This window comes from Somniosus microcephalus, unplaced genomic scaffold (assembly GCF_052327205.1).
Source record: "Somniosus microcephalus isolate GS21.2 unplaced genomic scaffold, FLI_Smic_1.0 unresolved_chr6, whole genome shotgun sequence".
NCBI classification, from domain to species: domain Eukaryota; kingdom Metazoa; phylum Chordata; class Chondrichthyes; order Squaliformes; family Somniosidae; genus Somniosus; species Somniosus microcephalus.
The window spans coordinates 50039605-50049468 of record NW_028225184.1 but is presented as its reverse complement, the minus strand read 5'-3'; the positions used below and the strand labels follow the sequence as shown (position 1 = coordinate 50049468).

Below are 9864 nucleotides of genomic sequence, written 5' to 3'. Positions count from 1 at the left end.
AATGACTAACATATATTTCAAAGTAATATTTCATAGCTATATCCCATTGTATTGCAATGATTGTTATATTGCAGAGTAATATTCCATTAGAGTGTTCCATTGCATTACAATAACTATTATATTGCAAAGTGATGCCCCATTCAAATGTTCCATTGAATTGCAAATGGTGATCATATTGCAAAGCGATATTCCATTGCAATGTGCTGTTGCATTGCCAATGAACATAACACTGTAAGTTAATATTCCATTGCAATGCTGTCTTGCATTGCAAATGATTATGTTATTGCAATGTGATATTCCATTGCAATGTTCTATTGCATTGCAACTGACGAATATATGGCAGTGATATTCATTGCTATATTGCAAAGTGATATTCCAATGCAAAGTGCTATTGCATTGCAAATGACTATTATATTGCAAACTGATATGGCACTGCAATTTTCCACTGCATTGCAATGACTAATATATATTTCAAATTATAAATTCATTGCCAGGTTCCGTTGCATTGCAACGACTGTTATATTGCAAAGTGATACTCATTTTAGTGTTCTATTACATTGCAAATGATGAATATATTGCAGTGATATTACATTGCAATGTTCTATTGCATTGCAAATGACGAATATATTGGAGTGATATTCCATTGCAATGTGCAATTGCATTGCAAATGACTGCTTCAATGCAAAGTGAGGTTCAATTGCAAAGTCCTATTGCATTGCAAATGATGATCAGAGTCAAAGCGATATCCCATTGTAATTTCTATTACATTGCAAATGACTATTATATTGCAAATTTATATTTCATTGCAATGATTGTTTGCATTTCAAATGACGATTGTATTGCAAAGTGTTATTCCATTGCAATGTTCTATGGCTTTGCAAATGACGATTATATTGCAGTGATAATCCATTACAATGTACTGTTGCATTGCAAATGACTACTTTGTTGCAAAGTGATATTCCATTGCAACGTCCTATTGCATTGCAATGAAATATAATATTGCAAGTTAAAATTCCATTGCAATGTTCTATTGCATTTCAAAAGACAATTATATTGTAAAGTGATACTCAATTGCAATGTGCTATTGCATTGCAGATTACTATTATTTTGCAATGCACTAATCTATTGCAATGTTCTGCATTGCAAATGACGATACTATTGACAAGCGATATTGTATTGCAATGTGACTTTGTTCTGCAATTGATTATTATGTTGTAAGTTAATAGTCCATTGCAATGTCATATTGCATTGCAAATGACTATTATATTGCAAAATGAAATTCCATTCCAATGCTTTATTGCATTGAAAATAACGATTATATTGCAGTGCTTTTCCATTGCAATGTTCTGTTACATTGCCAATGAACACTAAGTTGCAATGTGATATTCCATTGCAATGTCTTATTCCATTGCATTGTTCTGTTGCATTGCAAATGACTATTCCCTTAAATTGATATATCATTGCAATATTTCATTGCATTGCAAAAAATGTTATGTTGCAAAGTAATATTCCATTGCAAAGCTCTATTGCATTGAAAATGACTATTATCTAGCAAACTGATATTACATTGCAAAATTCCATGGTATTTCAAATGACAATTATATTGTAAAGTGATACTCCATTGCAACGTGCTATTGCATTGCAAATTACAATTATTTTGCAACACGCTAATCCATTGCAATGTTCAACTGCATTGCAAATGACGATAATATTGAAAAGCGATATTATATTGACATGTGATTTTTTTTGCAAATGACTATTATATTGCAAGTTACTAGTCCATTGCAATGTCATATTGCATTGCTAATGACTATTATACTGCAAAGTGATATTCCATTGCAGTGTGCTATTGCATTGCAAATGACGATTATATTGCAAAATAATGCTCCATTGCAATATTCTACTGCATTGCATATGACGATCATATTCCAAAGTGATATTCCATTGCAATGTTCTATTGCATTGTTAATAACTATTATAATTCAAACCGATATTCCAGTGCAGTGTTCCATTGCATTGCAATGACTAGTATATTGCAAATTAATATTCCATTGCAATGTTCCATTGCATTCCAATGTCTATTATATTGCAAAGTGATACTTCATTCCAAACTTCTATTGCATTGCAAGTGACGAATATATTGCAGTGAGACTCCAGTGCAATGTTCTATTGCATTGCAAATATCAATTCTATTGCAAAGTGATATTCCATTGAAATGTGCCATTGCATTGCAAATTACTGTTACCTTGCAAATTGATATTCCACTGCAATGTTCTATTGCATTGCAAATGACGATCATATTGCAGTGATATTCCATTGCAATGTGCAATTGCATTGGAAATGACTGCTACAATGCAAAGTGAGGTTCATTTACAAAGTCCTATTGCATTGCAAATGACGATCAGAAGTCAAAGCGGTATTAAATTGTAATTTTCTCTTAAATTGCAAATGAGTATTATGTTGCAAATTTATATTCCATTGCTATGTTTGATTGCATCGCAAATGACGATTATATTGCAAAGTGATCTTCATTGCAATGGTCTATTGCAGTGCAAATGACAATTATGGTGCCGTGATAATCCATTAAAATGTTCTGTTGCATTGCAAATGTCTACTATGTTGCAAAGTGATATTCCATTGCAACGTCTTTTGCATAGGCAATTAATATAATATTGCAAGTTAAAATTACATTGCAATGCTCTATTGCATTTCAAATGACAATTATATTGAAAAGTGATATTCCATTGCAATGTGCTATTGCATTGCAGATAACTATTATTTTCAAAGCGCTAATCCATTGTAATGTTCTACAGCATTGCAATTGACAATCATATTGCAAACTGATATTATATTGTAATGTGATATTGTTTTGCAAATGACTATTATGTTGCAAGTTAATAATCCATTGCAATGTCATACTTCATTACAAATGACTATTATAATGCTAAGTGATATTCCATTGCAATGTGCTATTGCATTGCAAATGACGATTATATTGCAAAGTGATATTCCACTGCAATTTTCTATTGCATTGCAAATGACGATCTTATTAGAAAGCGATATTCCATTGCAATGTTCTATTGCATTGCAAATGACGATTATAAGGCCAACTGATATTCCACTGCAATGTTCCATTGCATTGCAGTTACTAATATATTACAAATTAATATTCCGTTGCTATGTTCCATTGCTTTGCCATGACTATTATATTGCAAAGTGATATTTCATTCCAAAGTTCTTTTGAATTGCAAATTACGATTATATTGCAAAGTGATACTGCTTGCAATTTTCTATTGCATTGCAAATGTCAATTATATTGGAACGTGATATTCCATTGCATTGTGCTTTTGCATTGCAAATGACTGTCATATTGCAAAGTGATATTCCATTGCAATATTCTATTGTATTGCAAATTACTATTATATTGCAAAGTGATATTCCATGGCAATGAACATTTGCATTGCAAATGTCTGCTACAATGCAAAATGAGGTTCAATTGCAAAGTCCTATTGCACTGTAATGACGGTGAGGAGGCAAAGCGATATTCCATTTTATTTTTAAATTACATTGCAAATTGCTATTATATAGCAAAGTGATATTCCTTTGCAAAGTTCCATTGCATTGGAATGACTATTATATTGAAAGGTTATGTTCCATTGCAATGTTTGATTGCATTGCAAATGACCTTTATATTGCAAAGTGATATTCCATTGCCATGTTCTATTGCATTGCAAATGACGATCATACTACAAAGCGATATTCCCTTGCAAATTCCTATTTCATTGCAAGTGACGGTTATATTGCAAAGTGATACTCCATTGCAATGTGCTACTGCATTACAAATGTCAATTATATTGCAAATTGATATTCCATTGCAATGTGATATTGCATAGCAAATTACTATTATATTGCAAAGTGATATTCCACTACAATGTACTATTGCATTACAAATTACGATTATGTTGCAGCGATATTCAATTCCAATGCGCAATTGAATTGCAAATGACAGCTACAATGTGAAGTGAGGTGCAATTGCAATGTCTTATTGCATTGCAAATAATGATCAGAAGTGAAAGCGATAAACATAGAAACATAGAAACATAGAAGAAAGGAGCAGGAGTAGGCCATTCGGCCCCTCGAGCCTGCTCCAGCATTCAATGCGATCATGGCTGATCATCCAAATTCCGTACCCTGTCCCTGCTTTCTCCCCAAAACCCTTGATCCCTTTAGCCTTAAGCAATATATCCAACTCCTTCTTGAATATATGTAAGAAGTCACACAACACCAGGTTATAGTCCAACACTTTTATTTGAAATCACAAGCTTTTGGAGCGCTGCTCCTTCATCAGGTGAAGTGGAGAGATGCATAAAGGCACAGCTTATATAGTCAGAGAATAATGCCAGATGATTACAGGTAATCTTTCTAACTGCCATTTATCACACCTTGGCAGAAAGATAATGACAGCAATCAAAGATGTGAATGGTGTCCAAACAGGTCAGTCAGGAAAACATTATATCAAAGAACAATGTGGTGGGGTCACAAGGGTTCAAATGTTGCAGATGCTGTGGTCTGTAAGAAAATCAAAAAACAGACAAAAAAACATTTTTATTTGCTAGAAATCACAGCAGGTCCGGCCGCACCTGTGTAGAGAGAACAAGTCAACGACGACTCGAGTATGGATGACCCTATGTCAGGTGGAGTTACATGTAGCGGGAGAGGAACCCAAGATCCCAGTTGAGGACGTCCTCATGAGTGCAGAACTTGTCTATCAGTTTCTGCTCTAGGATTTTGCATTTTCATGTGTCTCGAAGGCCGCCTTGGAGAATGCTTACCCGAAGATCGGAGGCTGAATGTCCTTGACTGCTGAAGTTTTCCCCGACTGGTAGGAAACACTCCTGCCTGGTGATTGTTGTGTGGTGTCCATTCATCCATTGTCACAGTGTCTGCATGGTCTCGCCGATGTACCATGCACCAGGGCAACCTTTACTGCAACGTATGAGGTAGACAATGTTGGCCGAGTCACATGAGTATGTACCATGTACCTGGTGGGTGGTGTCCTCACGTGTGATGATGGTATCTGTGTTGATGTTCTGGCATGTCTTGCAGAGTTTGCTGTGGCAGTGTTGTGTGGTGTCTTGGTCGCTGTTCTCCTGAAAGCTGGGCAATTTGCTGCGAACGATGGTCTGTTTGAGTTTAGGTGGCTGTTTGAAGGTGAGTAGTGCAGGCGTGGGGATGGCCTTAGCGAGGTGTTCATCATCATCAATGACATGTTGAAGGCTGCAAAGTGCATGGCATAGTTTCTCCGCTCCGGGGTAGTACTGGACGACGAAGGGTACTCTGTTGGTTGTGTCCCATGTTTGTCTTCTGAGGAGTTCTGTGCTATTTTTTGCTGTGGCCTGTCGGAACTGTCGATCGACGAGTCGAGCGTCATATCCTGTTCTTACGAGGGTGTCTTTCAGCGTCTGTAGGTGTCCATCACGTTCCTCCTCGGCTGAGCAGATCCTGTGTATTTGCAGGGCTTGTCCATAGGTGATGGCTTCATTAATGTGGTTAGGGTTGAAGCTGGAGAACTGGAGCATCCTGAGGTTGTCCGTGGGCTTTCATTGTTTCTAAAGCGCTATGGGTCGTCCTGAGGTGGAGAAAGGCAGTCAGGCAATGCAAGTCTGAGAAAAGCGTGCGAGCCTGAGGGGAAACAGTGCAAGAGGACAACAAATAAAATCGGGAGAACCGGTGCTAGCGAGTCAGTTAGAGCGGAGAAAGAGAGCCTGAGGGAAGAAAGAAAGAAACAACGGTAGAAAAAAGAAAGATAACCGTTTCAAACGAGCATATGTGAGAAATCAGCCAATTGTGGGAATAAAATTCAGATCATAGCCGACACATTTTGATCTTCCTTCTATCGCTCACTCATTTGGACTATTCCTGCCGCATTGAGCCTGACATTTACCATAATGATAAGAGGAGAGAACAACAGGGAAAGTTTTGCCCTCCTGATCACACGTTCTCAGACTAATGGAATGAAAATCACAAGTGACCCTCATCCTGAACACAGAGCCCAGCTCATCACGTGTATATACAGAATGGACCTTCTCTTATCCTTGCCTGAATGAAACTTTCACTGTCAGGATAGGTTGGATTGAAAAAAATATTCGTTTTATGTTATTCGGATTGCAGCACAGGAGCAGATGGGAGCTGCTGTTTCACCGCAAGTTTGGAAGGGCGAACAATGATACGGCGGAGGGATGGTGGGTCGAAAATGGCAGCACAGGGGGTCACGGTCGATAGATTGTAAAAAATGTTAGAAACAAAAATGTAAAAGTGGTGGATATCTGAATAAGTGAGACGCAGCAGGTGTGGAGAAGAGGGAACGAACCGGCTGAATTCAGTTGGTTGGGTGACGGTGTTTGCAGCGCTCGGTGCTGGGTTCAGGACAATTATGGACCAGAGGAAATTCTGCAAATCTATCTTAATAACAACTGAAGGGAAAGGTTAATAGGGACCCATGAAGAAAATACAAAACAAACCGCCTTCACTGCGTGGTTTATTGTAGTTGCTAAAGCGGCGAAATTGATGAAAGCCGCAATATTTGTCAACGTTGGGATTCAAATCCCCGCCTTTACAGAGGCTGGAAACATGAATCTAGCGGCTTAGACCGCTTGGTCACGCTACCACATAACTATGCTGCGATTCTGAAACTAGTGAAAGATCCAGCTTGTTCCCAATGAATTCTGGGATACTTGAAGATGTTAACCCTCTCAAAGAACGGGATTGTAAGAAATAGCTTTTAGATTCAAGGATGGGTTTTAATTAATGCTGAGAACAAAGACTGACAACATGCTGCTGGGAACAGATAGCAGAAAGGCAAGCAAGGTCGAATTTCAAGCATCAAAGACAAATAGAAGTGATAAGAGAATCGTAAAATGCAAGGAAACCTGCACATTTGCAGACTGCGAGACGCCACTTCACGAATTAAACTTCGGAATGTGTGTTCACAGCCCTCAGTAGAACCATTGTCTAAGCACGGTCGGTCCTCACAGGAAATAAGGGTACAAATTAACAACTAACATTGTACTAATCGCAGAATAGATGAATCACTGTGGGCTTTGTATGCATCCTGCTTGTTCGACAGTTCAGGATAAGATATTTTTTCTCAAGCAATAAACTATGCCTGCAATGGGGAAGAGATAACAGCAGGAATAAGATGAGTAGGATGAAACATTAACATCTGTGCCTTGCATGGGCACCCCTGATTTCAAGGGGTGGGCCCGAGAGTTGAGTGACCAACCACATAAACCAATTAAGAGTAATTGTTGTGATGCTGTTTGTACGTGTACGCCCCCATTCTGTAGTAGGTGGGCATTGCTTATAGTATTGTATAACTTGAATGAACCAATTAATTGGCCTTTGAGAGTGCACCACTCGCTTGAGGAAGCTGAGGCGCTCCCTTGTGCATAAGTCTTTTAATTGCTTTAATAAATGTTGAACTTGTCCTCAATTCTGTCTCCGTCTGTGGTTTCTCCAATTTCGAATCTAACAGTTGGTGTCAGAAGTGGGACACTGCAGGTAAGAACCATAAGAGTTAAAAGACACTGGAATTGACGGTTGAAGCGAGAACCGCGTCCTGTCCTAAGGAAAGACGTCAGAGTAAGGCTTCTAGGAGGAACACAGACTCGCTCGTTCGCCATCGGGGCTTAAAACCATGTTTGAGCCAGTCAGTATTAAATTACCCACATAGTAAATTATTCCTCCTGGAGACCACGGACTGACGGATTTGATTAGACATAAATGTATAATTCTGATTTAGAGCATAAGGTGATACATTTGTGCCGATAAAGGATAAGATAGAATATAAGAATATAGGTAACAATTAATACGGGTCACATGGGTGAAGAGGGGAGACCTCTTTCACCGGGCGTTCTGGCTTTGGCCACCAGTGTCACTGTCATTCAACGGGTCCGAGAAGTTAATTTGAAATTTCAAAGTGAGATGATTGAAAAGGGGTGGAAAGGAACAAGCCCAGTAGTTGACCAAATAAAGTGGTGGGCGGAACAAAAGGATGTCAAACAATCTAATTATGACAAAGGGATCACCCGAAACGTTGACTGTACTTTCTCTCCACCGATGTTGCATGGCCTGCTGAGTTTTTCCAGCAGTTTCTGTTTTATTTCGGATATCCATCATCTGAAGTATTTTGCTATCAAGCTAATTATGGAGCGGTTTTGTGTGCTAGTTGGATGGATCAGATGGGACCCATAATTGGGGACAAGGGGGGCAGACCGGCCTCATTACAAGGATTTTTTAGACACGGGCAGGAGGCTAAAGTCGAAGTCAGTACTCTCCTGAATATCAGGCCAGCAGAGACTGAGAATCTAGACGACTTAGGTAGCTGGGGTGACATTGTCGAGGCTCTACAAAAAGAGACTCGAGATACGTCGAACTTAAATCTCGGCCCCGTTCGGGGACCATAGAGGTTCAACGAGTCGAGACCACCCAACCCACGTGCCCCCCCGAAAACACTCGTATCTACGCCCCCCTTTACCGCTTCCGTCTGGTGCTGAAAAATCCAATCCCGTGGCCCCCGTCCGAGTTAACCAGGCAGTAGGGGCACAAAACCCAGAGATAGGTGGACAGGGTACGATGGGCGAGGCACAGGCTTTTACGCCCCAGGAGAGATCCAGCGTCATCCTTCTCATTCCCGAACTCAAATGACACAACCCTAACGTCGAAATATGGGCAAGAATACGAAGCGCTGCTCGGCACTTTAATTTGTCCATACAAGACATAAAATATAATATCGAGGTGAAATATCCCTCTTTGTTTTATCGGGCGTTGTGACAGCATGTCCTAAAATCCCCAGCCATGGCGGTGGAGTTTAAGATCCAATTCGATGGTTTGAAAACTTGGGTTCAGACCGCACTGGGCAATGGCACCGCTACCTGGATGGGGCTCACCGCCCTGTGCCAGAGTCCTGCAGAAAACCCCGATGTACATTGTTCCATTAATTGAGCAGTATGTACACTGGGGCCAGACAAATGACATTCCTGCTAATCACGATGTGCCACGGATTATAGATAATCTATCCGGGGACTGGAAAGGCCCTACCAAACCGCCCTCCGAATGGAGGCCAACCCTCAGGTCACAGAAGCTGGAATCCGGGAGTGGGCTGGTCGAATTTTTGGGCTCCACCAGGCGGATCTTTATGCCACCCGTCAAGGTCCCACCCCAACTTCTCTGCCCTGGTCCACGAAAGCGACCATGGGCATTATAACAGAGCCTATAGCAGTCATACAAGAGGCTCAACTCTGCTACAGTTGTAACGCACCAGGCCACTTGGTTAAGGATTGCACCCAGCCGGGAGTGAAGTGCACCAATTGTGGGCGGACAGGGCATCAACAGGCCGACTGTAACCGGGGCTGATACCGACCGACCCGCTTCAGGCCCTCAAGGACCAACCAAGAGAGGCTTGTCAAACCAAGAGTTGGAGGCGCACCGAGCCCTCCTCGTCAGCTACCAGGACGAGACGGTCTCCCTGGTCTTGGAGCCGGGGTCCACACGCCCGTGTCTAAATATCCTGTTAGGAGGCCGGCAGCACTGTGTCCTTTTAGACACGGGAGCCTCGGTGTCGATAACCGACACAGGATTTCCCACCTTAGATCAAAGCATTCAGGTTAGTGGAGAAAGTGTGGTCCTCCATCGGAGTGTTCCACTTCCCCTGCAACTGTCGCCAGGAGGTCATACCTGTTGGGTTACCCTGTGGGTAGGTCCCAACAGTGAGGGACAGCTCTTAGGTATGGACATCCTCCATCAGATAGAGGCAAACTTTGTCCTAAGGGCTCATCTATTGGAAGTGGGGGGACCCAAGGGTGG

General features: G+C 40.9%; 2 pseudogenes; one reads left to right on the top strand and one right to left on the bottom strand.

Moving 5' to 3' along the window:
• Positions 1–4796: 4796 nt before the first annotated feature.
• On the bottom strand, positions 4797–5579 carry LOC147087287 (uncharacterized; annotated as a pseudogene).
• A 2299-nt stretch (positions 5580–7878) lies between these two features.
• On the top strand, positions 7879–9003 carry LOC147087286 (uncharacterized; annotated as a pseudogene).
• Positions 9004–9864: the final 861 nt, after the last annotated feature.